We start from the raw sequence: 15,740 nt of genomic DNA, 5'->3' as shown, positions 1-15,740 counted from the left end.
GTTAAATATACACGTCTATAGAAGATATATATACAAATATACGCACCACTTAATATATATGTACTAACTAAAGTAAAACATATACTACAATATATATATATATATATATATATATATATATATATACACACACTACAATGTATATACAATTTATAAAACATATACAAATGGATACATTAAATATACACATCTATAGAAGATATATACACAAATATACAAAATATATGCTACTTAATATAATAAATTATTAATAATACTTGGTAGTAAATTAATAATATATTAGAATTAAGTTTTAAATTTAAACTATAAATTCAATTTAAATCATTAAATGAAAAAAATTATAAAGTAAGGACTAAGGAGTGAATGAATGCTGAATTTTATTGATTGCGAATTGCAAAATGATCCAAAATTTACAATTTACATGAATAAAAAATCTACAAATTATGCATCATTTTTTACAACTCATTCATGTTAATATTAATGGGAACTTGCATAGGATAGTCAAAGTCAATGGTGGCAAAACCATGCATTGGACTTGATTCTGCTGAGTTCTCCCGTGAAGACATAATTTCTTCAAGTTTCAGCTCGTCGCTCGGCTCCGATTCCATTCCTTGATTTCTTCTTTCCGATCTGATCCAATCTCTGAGGCAAACTAGAACATTCATTGCATTGCTTCCCAATGAGTGTCGGTTGTCTCCAAGTTGCTGTCGTCCCTGACTAAAGGCGCTCTCTGATGCAATGGTTGACATTGGAATATTCAAGATATCTCTAGCTAATCTTGAAAGCACAAGATATTGTGTTTCATTACTCCTCCACCAATTCAACGTGTTGATCCGTCGTCTGCGATCCTCTGGCGACGACCGAAGATAATATTTCAACTCTTCTCGATAACTTGAGGTGTAAGTTCTCTTGTCAACACTGTACCAACAAGGTAAATCATAAAAGGAATTAGAAAAACCACTATGTGCCGGCCTTTTAGAAGATGATGGCTCCTCGGAAGGATGAGGAACGACATTTGAAGTGATATTTGTAGGTATGACTAAGTCAAATAAATCAGCATAGTGATTATATAATTTTTCTATGTATTCTTTCGCATCACTCATAGCCGTTCAAAAATCAGGTTGTACTTGTTCAGATTCAGAATCATTGTTAGTATTTATTTCTAAGTTAGCATAAATAATAGTACTAAAGTGGCACATAGTATTATATTTCATTCACGGATTTAACATAGCACCAACCAAGTAAATAGGGGGAGTCGAAAAAAAATATTTTTAAAATTTAGTAAACATGACACCAACAGCTTCTTTATAACCATTTTTATTTTTATATTCTTTAAGCAAACCAGAATATCGGCTATATATCCCAAAATATTACAAACAGTAGGATAATATGCATTAGAAAATTCAACCGTAGCTACATAAATTTTTTCTACAAAATTAAAAAGATCATTAATTACAACCCAATCAAAATCATGTAGCATGCAATCAGCAGAATCAGTAAATGAACCGCAATGTTGGTTAAAAGCTAATGTAATAGGAACTCTATATTTATAACAATTTTTTTAAAAATCATACGTAAAATTTCACTTAATATCAATTTCCTCAGGCATCAATATCGGTGCAAGTCTATTTTCTTGACATTTAATTTTAAATTCTCTAATTCTTTTTCTTCGATGATTTTCTTGAATAAAACCAACAACAAGACGGAATTTTTTAATATAAAGCTTAAAAAACTCAAGACCATCTTTTACAATTAAATTATATATATGACATGCACGCTTAATATGAAAAATTTCAGGCAACGGCGGAGATAGCTTAGATTTTAATTTTTTTTATAGCAGTCTTGTTGTTAGAAACATTATCAAAAGTAATAATAAGATTTTATTTTTGATACCATAAACTCCGGCAACTTTAACAATAGAATCAACAATAAAGTTTTTAGTATGTTTACGGTCTTCATCATATAAAAAAACAAGAATACGTTTTTGCATCACAACATTACTATCCATCCAGTGACAAGTAACGGTTAAATAATCATTTTTATTTACAGCACGACCAAGATCAGAAGTTAGGGACAATCTACATTAAATATTTTTTAACAATGTTGATAAATAAAAACAATATTGTGAATGAAGTCTAAAAATATTAGATCGAAAAGTACTTCTAGGAACACCATTAAACATAGGATTATAAATAGCTTGAATATAATGAATAAAAGCATCAGAAGAAGGAAAACTAAAAGACAAACAACCCACAACTACCATTTTAGCTATTTCTTTCCGATCCCTCAATTTATTGTACTTCTTCATTATCTGACCGGTTGCTGGGTCCATTCTAGTTTGCGTTGGCCATCAACATCCCCACCACCTCGTGCAATTTCTAACTCTCTGTTGTGAGCATCACCTATATATCTCATTATTGTACCCGTACCCTCTTGCTTGCCTCCGCTTTTATGCTTATATATTTGTTGACAAATATTGCATTGCACCTCAGTATTTGATATACGTTCAAAAAATTGCCATGCAATACTAGTTGTTTTACGAGGTCTTGGGGCACGGGGAGGACGGAAGGGAGATTAACCGATTCAGATCTAACGTTAGCATTTCCTACTGCATGTGTCTCATCAATATTTTCATCATCTTCGTCTAAATTAAATGCATCTACTTCATTTTCTTCTTCTATACCGTAATTTTCCTGAGCTTCTATATAATCCATATTGTGAGCACCTACACCTATTTATTCCTCAAAAGGTGTATCAAGCGGTACTGGAGGCGAAGACACACGAGTATATCTACTACTTGAAGTACCTCTACCACTAGTAATTCGTTTTTTACTACCACTACCAATTCCGGAACAAATTTTTTTAACACCTTTAGTAGCGAGGTTTCTTAATTTATCCATTGTATAAATTAAATTAAACTAAAAAAATTTAAAATATACAAATATAATAAAATTAAATATTAAACAATTAATACAATAAATAAAAATTAAACGTAAGAGATGGAACGATAATACCAAATTTTGAAAGTATCCGAAGGTTGCGAATTTAGAAACTTCCACTCGTACTTTGTAAACGCAAAATTTAAAAATTAAAGTGAGTCACTTTAGGAAATTAAATATATTGAATATTTGAGAATTGAGAATTGAGATTTGAGAGAGAATGAGATTTGAGAGAGTGAAAAATTGTGTGAAAAATAATTTGAAGGTGTAGGGTATTTATAGATTTTTTTTGGGATTAGAAAATTATTTAAAAGTAAAAAATATTTTTTTTAATTAATGGGCCCAAACTAGCTATTTGGACCCAAAAACGGCTATATGGTCATTGGGCCAACGGCTAGTTTGGCCCAAAATCCAAAATTTAAAAAAAAAAAAAAAAAATCTGGGCCGGGTTAACCGGGCCCAACTTTAAAAAAAAAGCCGAGGATCCGGTACCCTAAAGCCCTTAGGCTTACCGGGCCGGATCAAGCCGACCCGATTTGTTTAGGTGGGCCGGGTAGGACCGATTCAGCCCGGCCCACTTGACACCCTTAGGTTGGGTGTACCTTTTGTGTACTATATATACATAGTTAAAATTATTTTTTATGTATTTATAGTAGATGTCGAACCCTTTCGGTTAGTTCGTTGCACTAGTATATTGAATTATGTGGCACATCTACAATATGGTAGCAAAAATCTAAGAATGCCGTAAAATAAGATACATATTTCATTTAAAACCTTTTTCATTGTAAGCAACTATGGTTTAAAAATTGAACCTCATGATTTCCATGGAGCAGAAAGTAAAAAGAGATGCTCCCAAGGATAGATATCAGTAACCTAAAGTTCAATTTACTCTATGTATCCCTTTCCCTTTTCAATTTTCTCGTCATCAAGAGAGATGGATAAAGGCAATGAATAGCTTGTCTCAATATGCACGACTTTTCCAACAAAGTCTTGTACCATTAACAATAATCAACTTCCAAAACTACGGTTCGATATCTATAGTTGAGAGCGTTTGAATCCGAAACCTCAGCTCAAAGCCCGACCACTTCTTTAGAAGGAAAAGAAAACAAGAAAAAAGAACTACGTACCCCGCATCTAACATGAATGAAAGGACAAAGTACTAGGAAGATGTTTGTGAATGTTTTTGTGGTGGTTATGATGGTCGCTCCGATTAGGTTCCTTCTCAATCCTCCACCGTATATGGAGAAAGTCGTCAACAGAACATGGCAACTTTAAAGGTCCATCGACGTGATAGCCATAAACGTCATGAGCTCTATCAAGAAGTTTTTGTAAAAGAGGATGATATAAATACGAAATCGGAATAACAAATCTTTGAACTCCACCATCTTCTTCTTCTAATCCTACTTGAATGGCTAGCCATCCTTTTTTCACCTTCATCTTTGATACCGCTAATATTATTCTTTTTTTTTCTTCTAATGGAATAATGTGTATGAAGAAAGTGTAGATTGTGTGGTGAGGAATGTGAGTAGCTAGCTAGGTGAATAGTATTTGTGAGCTTGTGTATGTAGCAATATAGTGTTATGTGTGTATATATATATATGCACTAAGTTGTGAAAGAAAGTGGTGATTTTTTTTCTCAAGATTCTTTTATAATTATTTATGTATGGTGATAATAATATATAACTTGTTTTGTGGGGTGGGGTGGGGTGGGGTGGGGTGGAAGATGGATAAATGGCTAAGTGGAGTACTTTCTTTAAGAGGAAAAGATAATGTCAAATTGACTAATTTCTAACGTAAAGAGTTAGAAGATGATGAAGTTAGGTGTTAGAATAAAAAAAGAAGAAGAGAATTTCATAATTTTTTGGTTTCCCATCTGATGTTTGGTGACTGTATCGAAGCCCCAACTAATCCAGATCACGCATTACATGGCCCATTAAGGTGAGAGTGCTGCCAACAGAGTTTTCTCAATACCTAGAGTCTAACCCTCAACCTCTGGTTAAGGGTGGATGATAGTAATTAAGTACCATGCAAGTCTTACGTCTAACTCGTTCAATATTTCTACTAGGCTAAATTATTACATTCCGATTAGAATCAGTACATGATCTAGAGTTAGAGAAAAACCTTACAAATTGTATTCTTAAAAGTGTACTTGATTAATATCCTAGGCAAATCTTAGACGTCTTAGGTTCAAATCTTACGTCTAACTTGTCCAATATTGCTGCTAGGCTAAGCTATTACATTGCGATTAGAATCATACATGATCGAGAGTCAGGGAAAAACCTTGCATGTTGTATTTTTAAACGTGTACTCGTATAATATTCCAAGCAAATCTTAGACGCCTTAGGTACAAAGCGGATGGTAATATTAGTACATTGGATTGTTGAAATCGACATCAACAAAGACGCATAAGTTCGATCAAATAGTGAACAAACCTCAGCGAGAACGTTGAATCGTGATTAATATGGTAACAAAGTGCAAAGTAGTGGACTTGTGTTGGCCGTACCAAAAAAGATTACGGAATCTTTATGAGATTTTATTTTGCAGTTATGCCCTTTTGGTCGGTATTGGTTTGTAAAAGTGGTCCCTATTTCTTCTTGTATTTATACATTTGGCTTTATTAATTTAATTTCTTGTTCTATTCCAATTCATTGTCTTCCACAAGTTTTATATAGTGGAGGCAAAGAGAATGATACACTTTGAAAATCTATGTAATAGGTGTCAATCACTAGAGGTTTTCAATCTTTTTATGTTAAAAAAGTTCAATTGATGAATGAAAATTTGTAAAAAAGGGCAGCCCGGTGCACTAATGCTACCGCTGTGTGCGGTGTTCGGGGAAGGGACCCATCACGAGGGTGTATCGTACGCAGTCTTACCTTGCATTTCTGCCAGAGACTGTTTCCAAAGCTTGAACCCATGACCTCCTGATCACATGACAACAACTTTACCAGTTACTCCAAGGCTCCCCTAATGAAAATTTGTACTATCATGTAAAATGTAGGCAGTCTATACCAGTACATTCGAAGAAGTAGAGAGGTTGTTTCGATAGATCCCGGCTCAAGACACGAAGACAGTAAATAAGATCGTAATACTATAAAACATGAAACAAGATGAAGTAACAGAAATAAGGCCCACAAAGTAGTACGATACATTAACCAACCACAAGCACACACCTCCCCCAACCCACCTAACTAGAGACTCCATCCTATGAGCAAAATGCTACAGCCACTAGCAGGCTACTTCAAAGCGCACCTAACTACCGGTTACGACTCACCCCACGCATGCACTAACGTCTACCCTAATTCGTGTTCTCCAAACTTTTCTATCTACAGTCATGTCCTCAGTAAGCCGTAACTGCTCCAAGTCCTGTCTAATCACCTCCCTCCAGTATTTCTTCAGCCTATCTCTATCCCGCCTGAAACCATCCAAAGCTAACCTCTCTCGCACCTCCGAACCGGGGCATCCGTGCCCTTTCTCATCACATGTCCAAACCATCTCAATCGTACTTTCCGCATTTTGTCCTCCACCAAAGCTACTTCCACCTTCGCCCGAATAACCTCATTCCTAACCCTATCACCCCTAGTAAGTCCATACATCCAAGGCAAAGGGCGAAAGTCATCTTCAGAATTTGACGTATGAAAATCGATACTTAGGAAAGATAAAGAGTTATAGCTATAATAAAGTAAAAGATGATCCTATTATACATGATTAACAAGAATTGATTATTGAGAATAAACATGCATATAAAATTGGAATAGTCACATACAGTATATAATTCTCTATATTAAATTTAAATCTTTAGTGCTTGTTAATTAGATGTGCATATAAGTTAAAAATGTCTATACAGTTATGTTTTTTTTTTTTTTTTTTTTTTTAAAATTAAATACATTATTATTTATCACGTAATGGCACAGTATATTAACCTTTCATGATTTGAATTATCATACTAAACATCTTAATTAGACAAAGATTATTATGACCAAAACCGTACTGAAAAGGCATGCAGTACCAAACTATATGTTTATAATTATATTAGCAAGTCAAATATTAATATACGTTTTTAGATAAAAACTAAAGTTTTGCTTAGTCATACTCAACCTACATTTATATATATATCGTACGTAACTACTATTGCAGTACGTACTTTCCACTTTAATTTGCTTACAACACAATAGGGAAAATAGTTAAAAGTGGCTGTTGATATATAGTTGATACACACACATAACTACAAGCTTAGTGGGATCTTATAATTGCTTTTTTGCTGGATTACTTTAATTTTCAATGATAGTTAGACAACTTTAATTTCACCGTCCACTTTTCTTTCTTTATTTTACCTTTTAATTTTATAATATAGTTGGAGGAAATATTAGAGTGTGGTTTGTACGGTGGAAGTCACTTTTCGTAAAGAAAATATTTTAGAAATTATCTTATGTTCGAATGTGAGGTAAGATTGCGTACAATAAACTCTTATTTTGTTTGCAAAAATGTTTCGCGTAAAAAGTATTAAATATCGTAGAATAACTTCTGACATATTAAACAATATAAGATGACGTCCATCGTATCATACAAACACTAGATAAAATAGTGACAACTTAAGTAATTATATGCATTATATTATGTGGTGGAAACCACCTCTTGAAACATCTAAGGGTCATTTAATTAAGATTTGAGCTAATATTTATTGTTTAATAATAAATTATCTTTTAAATAAACTTATAAATTAATCATTGGGTAATTAGTTGCAATAATTGAACAAGTTTGTACCTAAACATACAGTAGAAAGAGCAACAAATCATTTCTTAAGATTTTGTTGTGTGATTAGCTTAATAACATTAAACACAGAAATAAAATTTATAAATTATGCTAACAAATAGTGAAGGACAGAATAAAGTTTATTATTTGCTCTATCTCGATTGAAAAAAAAATAAATAAAATAATATTGAGGCACGTAAAGTATATCTTAGAGCAAAAATAAGACAGAAAGTCTCGCTGGATGGAATTAAGCGCTACCTTAACAAATGAGTTATCATAACATATGCCTAGTTGAACAATTAATGAAGATTCATAAGAAAAAGAAAACTATATCTGAAAAAGAACCAAATATGATCACAACGACCAAAGTCAAAATTTGTTGATATTAATTTCATATATTACAAAATTCAAAATTTTCCAAGAAAGCTAATTAAATTAGACCTTTAATTACAAGGAAACCCTAATAATACTATTTAACAAGACTTAAAGGACAAAGAACTAGAAAGATATTGATGGTGGTTGTGGTGGTGATGATGGTGGCTCCGATTAGGTTCCTTCTCGATCCGCCATCGTATATGAAGAAAGTCGTCAACGGAACATGGCAACTTTAAAGGTCCATCGACGTGATAGCCATAAACGTCATGAGCTCTATCAAGAAGTTTTTGTAAAAGAGGATGATATAAATATGAAATCGGAATAACAAATCTTTGAATCCCACCAGCATCTTCTTCTTCTAATCCCACTTGAATTGCTAGCCATCCTTTTTTCACCTTCATTTTTTTTCCGTTCGATACTGATACAAACTATATGATGATTGATCACAGAATTAACCGCTGAATTTAGAACATGAAGAGATATAATAGGAGAAGGAGAATATGTGTGTTGGAAAAAAGAGATGAGGTCTAAGTGGTGTATATAAGGTTGTGAAATTTTGGAAGAAATATACAAGTGGTGGTTTTAATTTCAAGATTTAATGAAATTTATATATAGCAAGATTGATAATAATTATTATATGGTTTGAAAATGACTAGCTAGTGGGGTAGTCAAGTGGAGATTGGTAGTGCTATTCCATTTCTCTTGGAAATATTTTGTCATAATGTTAATTGATTTATTTCTAATATAAACTAGGTAGATAGAATGATAAAAGTCCTTCATTTTTAACTTTATTTAAATAAATCAATTCACGATAATATATATATATTAAGCTTAATTAAATCAACAGAAGTGATGATTTATGTACAGCTAATATAAAATCGGTTAAGATTGAGACGTAATTATTATGGTAAAGTAATTAAGCTTGTAAATAATGGATAGTGAGATTGCATATTTTAAATAAGTAATATAAGTAGGATATTCTTGAAAGTGGAATTTCATATATTTCTTTCCTAAAGTACTTTTTATTATTTTATTTTATGCTTTTCACTTTAATTTTTTTTTCCACTATCAAAGGAGCCTGTTGATAAGATGCTTTGGTCCACCATGTATAAAATTTGATTATAACTATTCAATGTTGAGAGTGATGATCTTTTTTTTTTTTTTTTTCAAATAAAAAATAAAAATAAATAAATTCTATATATTAGTGCATTGTGGGGTTCAAAATATATGTCAAATGACCCTTTTGTCCTAGTTTGTGTATCAATTAACCTTTTTTTTAAAAGTCAAATTATGGTGCAGTATTAATTTATTTTATTACAAAACTATATGGTACTCGTACGTACGACTTAAAATGTTACATAATAGTTTCTATAATATTAATTTACGTTTGAAAAACAAAATCAGTCTAATATATTTTGGTAAATAAAATAAGTAAACTATATGATATGGGAAAGTATTTGAGTTTAATATTATTTTAATTACCACTTGATAAAGGATTAAAAACCAAAGCAAAATTAGCATCTAGACGTAATTTTATTAATCTATTTTTCAAATATATTAGGACATAAAAGTACTAATTTTTGTACTTTCATCTAATCGATTTAAATATATCTTGGTATTATATTTTCTTTGTTTTATCGTAAGATAATTATATATCGATCCATACATGTATGTCATCAGTATATTATATTGAAATTGATTGCCCTCACTGTAAATGTTACTCTTATTTTACGTATATAAAGTATATGAGGTAAGATGTCGAGTTTTTTTAATTTCATATATTTTTAATGGAAATGTTAATTCCGATATAGTGATCCTTATTGGATATTTATATCATTGTTCCTCTTTGATACGATTCTGGATTGCATAATATAATTATATTCCACACATTTTCCTTATGTTTAATATTGTTATTTTGTTATAAAGATAAATATACTGACTATTCTAGATTTATATTTACCCTAATTAAGAAGTCATACTTTTATGTCTCAACATTCTTATCAAAAGAAACTTTCATATATATACCCAAAATTTGAACTCGAGATTTTTAGAAGTACTAAACGCTGATAAAAAAGCAACGTTGTTATGAACGTTTGTCTGCCACATGTAAGTTATCCCTGTGGTAACTTTTCTGATACCTCTAGCTTCGAATCCGAAGATGTAAAGGATCATTAGATTACGCCTTTACAATTCGTATTCATATTGAAAATCAGAATCAAACGAGCTTTATTTTATCCTTCTGTTTCACACGAAATTTCTGTTCTCATTGAGTTCATCTTAGAACACGTGCGTTATCTTTTGAATTTGTGTTTTGTGTGATATTTGATTTTCTTTTTTTCATTAGTTAACAAAATTATAAGTTGTTCAATGAAATCACTATCTCCAATATTTACCTGACTTTTTATTTTTTTTTATTATTTGTATAGTTTTATTTTTTGCAATTATAATTGGTTAGGAAAGATCTTCAAATCGTATCTTGCATGCCCATTATAACAGGTACATGCACTTTAAATCATTGAAACTTGGAAGGAACTACAAGTAACTCAAAAAAAGAATATCATTTAATATATGCGCAGGATTTGGAGAAAGTCGATTAAATCATAAGAGTTTATTGTGCATTTCTGCAAGAGATCGTTTCCACAGCTCGAATTCGTGATCTTCTAGTCGCATGACAGCAAATTTACTAGTAATTAGACTCTCTGTCAAGAATACCGTCAATCACCAACAAGAATCGTGGTGGGATGAATGAGATCTTCGCACCCTTATTCAAATATCTCAAGTTTGTACCCCGAGAATAGAAATAATCTTCGTACGGACACACTTGTTTTTGAAGGTCCTATACACAACTCAACTTCTTTGAATACGTCGAACCAGGCTTGATTAGAGACGACTAGGACTCCTCACGACTCACATAAATAACATGCGTGATTGAAAAAAAGGTCGTGATGAGTGAGATTCCTATATTCTTAATTATTCAAAAATCAGAAGTTTCAAATTCGCATATCAAAAATACAAAAAAATTTAGTATGAAACACTTTCTTCGAAGGGTCTTATATATATTATAACTTCTTTAAATTAGTCGGATTAGTGAATTACAGGTATCGAATGATATTATAGCCTTGCCAACGCCTCTAATTATTTCTTGACTTGCTTTAAAGTCAATTTGTGTCAAATAAAGTAAGGTGGACAAAGTAGGTTAAAAGATTGACATTAATTTTGGTGTACTCATTTCTGTTACGAGAATAACATCCGTGACTGAAAAGATAAGTCGAGATGAGTCAGATCCCAATATCTTTATTCAAGAATCAGGAGTTTCGAATTCACACATCAAAAACACAAAAAATTTTAGTACAAAACACTTCTTTCAAAGGGTCTCATATACATTATAACTTTTTTAAATTAATTGGATCAGTGAATTACGTACATCGAATGATATTATAGCCTTGCCCACACCACTAATTATTTCTTGTCTTGCTTTAAAGTCAATTTGTGTCAAATAAAGTAAGCTAGACAAAGTAGATAAAAAGATTGACATCACTAGGCCGCCCAAAATAATTGAACCATTTGCTACTTATTTGACCTTTACCTGCCACAATTTTTGTGATTGTGTTCTCCCAAAGAAGATTTGGCTTTCTTTATACAACTTCATTATGAAAAAATGTGACAAACATTCCCCCCAACTCTTATATGTACATGCCACATTTTTGGATAGTGACTATGGGGCCTATCAAGATCAACTTCTTCTTATGGGATGGGATATAATCATAAATATCTTTAATTTCTTTCCCTTTTCAATTTGGTTGAAGATGTTGATTTTTGACTAAACATACGATAAAGGGTTTTTTTTTTTTTTTTTTTTAGTAATCAACCTAAAGATACTTTTACAGAGTGTTATTTTATCTGTTTTGGATCAAATTTGCGCGGTTTTCTGTAGAAAAACTTCACACTATTAAGAGATTTTATACCTAACATGTAGCTTCACAGTTTTTCAGCTATTAGTGCACGATTTTCTTTTAAAAACCTCACACTATTAAGGGAGCTTATGCCTAACATGTAGCTTCACGGGTTTTCAGCTACCAGCGCACACGATTTTCTTCAGAAAACCTCGCACTATTAAGAGAGCTTATGCCCAACATGTAGCTTCACAGTTTTTCAGCTACCAGTGCACGATTTTCTTTAAAAAACCTCACACTATTAAGGGAGCTTATGCCTAACATGTAGCTTAACAGTTTTTCAGCTATCAGTGCACGATTTTCTTCAAAAAAACCTCGCACTATTAAGAGATCTTATACCTAACATGTAGCTTCACAATATTTTTTAGCTATCCGTGCACGATTTTATCCAAAAAATCTCACACTATTAAGAGATCTTATGCCTAATATATTATCAATTTACTGATAAAATCTTATATATATATCTATAATATATTAAAAGTGTGAAGACCCCAAGAAAAGTGATTTGAACTTTTTGTCCTTCATTAAAATATTTTGCTACAGACAAAATCGTCTTTTCACCTTTTTTCCCACAATAAAATTTCTCAAAAATAAATTATTCCGCTGAAAAATTAACTTTTAAAATTCATGTCCTGTTTGATTTATGAGACAAATTTCCAACCAGATTTGTGTCCTATTTGGTTAAGTTTAATTTATATAAATTCTCCCTTATTTAAATGAATAGTTGTCCTTTTGGAATCTTATTTCCTTGTAGAAACAAGAAGTTACATGCACATTAGAGTTCTAAACATATTTAATTTTAGAGTGTATCATGCGTTAGGGTTTGCGTATCATGCATTAGGATTTGCTTGGAAGATTGTATTATGGATCAACAATTGATTATGAATTCTCTCTTTTGATATATTGTCGTGTTTCTCTTTCAATTGAAATTTTTTGAAGAAAAATTGGACGAAATAAGTATGTTGCCGCTAAATGAAGTGCCGGAAAAACTCAAGATTTATCTCTTTCCGTTTTTTCCTTTGCAGGATTTTTAGCTAAGCTCTCTCTTTTATTCTCTTCTCTTGGTCTTCAAAAGATTAGGTTTATTATTTATGTATACATAAAAGTCGTTCATGTTCAGACGACGTCGGTGATATTAGAAGAGGAGGTTTGAGTCGAGAATGAACCGAGGTGGTTCCTCAAAAGGATGTGTTCAGAAGACGGCAAGGAGGAGATTGGTGTGGTTCGGGTTTTGACTTTGGTGCCCCTTTAGACTGTTGTGTGATATGTTGTAGTTGGCTGTGTGTTTTATCTCTTGTTGGAACAAATACGTTACATATGTAGTCCCATCAGCAAAGTAATTATCTTTGTTTATTAAAAAGTAGTATTAGTTCTTAAAAATTATTAGAATATGCATGTATCTCTCATTATTTTTTTTTCAATAATTTTGTGTATGAGGTTGCGATAATATTGTTTAAAATTTCATATTATTCAAGTTATCGGAGGGCAAGTAGAGGGCAAATTAAAGTGCATACGTATCTTACCCAGTTCACGGAGATAAAGAGGTTGTTTTCGAAAAATCTCGACTCAAATGAAGTTGAGTTTGCGTCAAAAGAAAAAGTTTGGTTTTATTTGTTTGTGGGCAACTTTGGGAATAAGATATATGCATTGCTCACTTTTGTTACCGTTTTTTTGGTTTCAATTGCAAATACAAAAAATCAAAGAAGATAGACAAAGAAGGAAAATGGGTCAAAACCCATTGATGAGGTCACTAAAAGACTTGAAAAGTCTCAATTTTTATTATTGTCTTCTTTTTATTTATTCATTTAGTCATTCATTTCGGCCTCGAAGACAAAGTTGTACTTAATACAGGTGGAGCAAGACTCGAGCCAAAGGCTCGAAAAATAGTTTAGGATAGGTGAAATGGGTTGAAAGCCCAACTAAACTAGGACAGGTCTCGTTGATTTGGGCCTAATGGTCTAAATCCTTTACTTTCTCCTCCCTTCCCCTTTTATGTGTTTATTTGTTTATTAGTTTTGTTTAGACTTAGTTAAAATCCCTATTAAGTCGCCTAAATCTATTTTACACAAGTCTTTTTTTTTTTTTGAAAAAATCAAATCACTATTTCAACAAATTAATCTTTTCGAAGTTAATCAAAAGACGATTTTCAAACAGTCCGGATAACCGCAAGTTAGCGGACATTTTAGGTGCTTAACACCTTCCTAAAACGTTAATAGGAACCGCTTATCTAGAATCTCTAACTTAAAACGATTTTCTTGTTTTGAATCTTTTGAAGTAACTTTTATAAAGGTTTCTTAATTTCTTTTCAAAATTAAGTGGCAACTCTCTTTCAAAAGTTAAAATTTCCGCAAAACACCTAGCATAGGGAAAATCAATGAAAGAAAAAATGATAGAAAATATATAGAAGATACTGTACGTTAAATGCAGCGAAGGAATATATGGCAATTAAGATGTATTTGATATTACTATTGAGGGTTATTTGAGGAGTATCAAAAATCTTGGAGGAGGATATAGATCAAAATTAAAATTGACAACTTATTGGGGATTGTAGGATACAAGAAAAGCTAGAAGAATTTGGGATGTTAAGGATTTAGATATTGTTGATAGATATTGTGAAGCAGCTTTGCAGGGCATGAGCATGACAACAATTACGCCTAGTTTTTTTTATGTGCATTTCAAACGCAATAAAATATATTCAACAGTTTTTAAGAGGTATTTAACTTTTCTAATCAATTTAAATAATTATTTTCTCTACGAATAGATGTAGATGGCCCATAAATAATAGATAATTTATTATTTTGGGAGTCCTAAAATATATAGTAAGAAAAAAATTGTTTTAAAAAGTTAAGGGTCCTAAAACATATAGTAATTCAAAAATTTTAAAAGAAAAAAAAATAAAAGGAGGTGAGTTCTCATGGTGTCTTTTATATTAGATCAAATTTTCAAACACTTTCAATTTTTTTTATAAACAGTCTGATTAAGTTTTGAAAGGTCGAAAGTACATGTTTTAAAAAGTGAGATATTTGACTAAATTTTTTTTGGAGAAAGTAAGTATTTTTGGAAGTATAAAAAGTTCTTTTTCAAAAGCGTAAAAAAAGATTTCCATAAAAGCATTATTTTTGAAAACCCACTTTTGAGCAAATTAAAACACATTAAAAGCATTTTGAGAAATTTGGTCAATAATTAATTACTTATTAATTTATTTTAAAAAAATCATTGGTCAAACAAAAGTTTTTCGCACAAAAAGAACTACTTTTTTATTTTTGAAAAAAAAAAAAAAAACTATTGGAAGGACCCTTTTCAAAATAAGTTGATTTTAGAAGTTTCATCAAACACTAATTAATTCTCAATAATACTTTTTCCTAAAAACACTTTTATACAATATTATATACTTCATTCTGTTTGTATGCAATATATTCTCACTTTGTGGAGCTCTTTTAAACTTTAATTTATTATTTTTAAATTTAAATTTAATAATAATCACTAAATACACGTGCAAAGCAAGTATCCTAAACTGGTATATATATATATATATGGGGTCTAGTGTTTGCTAATATATTATCAATTTTACTGATAAAATATGAGATACATATATCAGTACAATTTTTGAAATATTATAAACTAACTCAACCATCTTTGCTAGTGAGGATTCTTGTGTGGTTGAGAAATTAAGGTATTATACATTCACAAGGTGGTGGTTAGGCAGTTGAACTATCATTTGCAA

The sequence above is a fragment of the Capsicum annuum genome, chromosome 12 (genome assembly GCF_002878395.1).
Source record: "Capsicum annuum cultivar UCD-10X-F1 chromosome 12, UCD10Xv1.1, whole genome shotgun sequence".
Taxonomy (NCBI): domain Eukaryota; kingdom Viridiplantae; phylum Streptophyta; class Magnoliopsida; order Solanales; family Solanaceae; genus Capsicum; species Capsicum annuum.
The sequence above is the reverse complement of the archived record's forward strand: the minus strand, read 5'-3'. Positions refer to the sequence as shown.